The sequence below is a fragment of the Adiantum capillus-veneris genome, chromosome 23, assembly GCF_014529385.1.
Source record: "Adiantum capillus-veneris isolate H3 chromosome 23, ASM1452938v2, whole genome shotgun sequence".
NCBI classification, from domain to species: Eukaryota; Viridiplantae; Streptophyta; class Polypodiopsida; order Polypodiales; family Pteridaceae; genus Adiantum; species Adiantum capillus-veneris.
In genome coordinates this window covers 134146412-134148919 of record NC_140953.1, presented here as the reverse complement: position 1 = coordinate 134148919, position 2508 = coordinate 134146412, and positions in this window count along the sequence as shown.

Sequence of the window (2508 nt, the reverse complement as noted above, 5' to 3'; positions counted from 1 at the left end):
ACAAAAATACATTTGACAGCCTTATCATCCAATTTTCTGTGCTGCACTTGTGGCACCAAAGCATATGCCAAACAGCCAAAAACACGCATGTGCTCAATAGAAGGCTTTCTATTATGCCATGCTTCATATGGAGTAATAGACTGCAAAGCTTTCGTAGGACACCTGTTAAGTACATAAGTAGCACACATGATGGCCTCAAGCCAAAAAGAATGTGGCAAAGCTTGACTTTTGACCATACATCGTGCCATTTTTGTCAGTGACCTGTTTTTCCTCTCAGCAACACCATTTTGCTGAGGTGTATAAGGCACTGTACATTGGTGTTTTATCCCACGACTAGCCAGAAATGCATTAAATTCATGAGACATATACTCCCCCCCTCGATCGGAACGGAGGGTGCCCATAGTACATTTCGAGACATTTTCAGCCATAGCCAGAAATTGTTTGAAGCACATAAAAACTTCGGACTTCGCTTTAAGCGGAAATACCCATGCATGCCTGGAGTAATCATCAATGAAAGTCACGAAGTACAGGTAATTGCCCAAGGACGGAGTTTGCATGGGCCCACAAACATCACTATGCACAAGCTGCAACCTGCATGTGGCCTAAACTGAACCATCCTTTGGAAACTTAGAACGTTGCATCTTACGCAAAATACAGCCTTCACAAACATGTTTGACAGGTGCTTCAAGAGGCGGCAAAGAAGCAACCATATCAGATTTCTGCAAACGCAGCAAACTGGAAAAATTCAGATGACCAAAACGTGCATGCCAAAGTTTTGCATCTGAAATAGCCCTTGAATCTGCAACAGCATTTGCAAAATTTTGTCCACACTTGTCATACAAAGTGCGCCTATACAACCCACGGCACAAAAGGCCAGATGCAACAATTTCATCACCAAAACTGAGATCATGAACTGTACATCTGTCATCCACAAATTTGACTACAAGTCCAAGTCTAGCAAGTGCGAATACAGACAAGAGATTCTTCTTGATCCCAGGTACATAAAGTGCATCAACAAGTGTGAAAGAACTGCCATTAGCAGCAGTAAGCACAATCTTTCCAACTCCTTGAACTGGATAAGAGGCATTGTTGGCACAAGTGACTGAATTCCCAATAGGGACAAACTCGAGAGAGGTAAACAATTCACAACGTGAGGTAATGCGCTTTGTAGCACCACTATCGAAATACCACACATGTGAATCTGCAGAAATTGACAAGCATGCATCGTGGACAGCAGGATTTTAAGTGCACTCTGCATTAAAATCCCATTCTGCATCAACATCAGCATTACAGTCTCCTTTTACAGAAGACTCAACAATGGCTGCATTTGTAGTGGAACCAGCATTTGCAGTGGAACCACCCTCTTTCTTCTTAGCCTCTTTTGCCTTCAACTTAGGACACTACTTGATCAAGTGATCATTAGCTTTACAATAATGGCAACGCATCTTCTTTTTTCCCTTATCACCAGAATTTCGAGATGAAGTGCTGCCAGCAGAAGCATTAGGAACAGTATTTTTGCCGCTCGCAGCAGAACCATAAGAAGTGACTGCATTGCTGTTACCACCCTTTCTTTGAGAAGCAATAAAAGCATGTTCAACTGCACGCTGCCTAGTCCTGTTTTTTCTGGAAAGTGACTCTTGCAACAGCAATGTGCATAATGCATCAAACTTGACAACTTCATGATTTCCTTGGGTCATAAGTCCCCAAGTACTAGCAAAAGTCTGGTAAGAATCTGGTAATGCATCAAGAACAGTTTGCACAAGGGAACTGTCTGAAATGACTTCACCTGCAGAAATAAGTTGCTCATTGATATCCTTGACACTAGCAAGGAAAGTGTCCATATCGTCTTCCTCGTGCATAATCTTTGACTCCAGCTCTTTACGCAGCAAAGCAATTTTAGCCTCATTGCGGCTTGCATAAAGAACTGCTAGAATATCCCAAGCCTGTTTTGCAGATTTTGCTGAACGGATGTGAGGAACAATGGTGCGCTTCACAGACAACGCAATCAATGCATGAGCCTGCGCATCCTTTACATCCCAATGAGCTTGTTCTGCCGTAGGCAAAACAACTCTAACAGCTGCAAGACTTGCAACATCCTCAACATCACCTACATCCTCCGAACTAGGTCGTACATCAATGCCCTGCACAATGTTCCAGGCGCCCTTTGACACAAGAACATGTTGCATCATATAAGCCCACATAGGGTAGTTGTCCCCATCCAACTTGTCCTCAGCAGCAAACATCTTGAACACTTCTGTGTTGTTGTTGTCAGCCATGGTAAATGTTGCACCTTATGTGAAAACTGCCCGAAAATAGGAGAAATGGAGCGGGAACAACACGTGCTATATAGCACAAACCGTAGAAGACTATAAGGCACCTGTTATGCAAAAAACGGCACTGACAAAAATTTTGCACAAAATGACGAAATAGCCTGTGCAGTACTGCCTGTAGTGGAAACGGAGGCCGAAATGAGCCCAAATCGAAAATCTGAGGAGACCAAGCTCTATG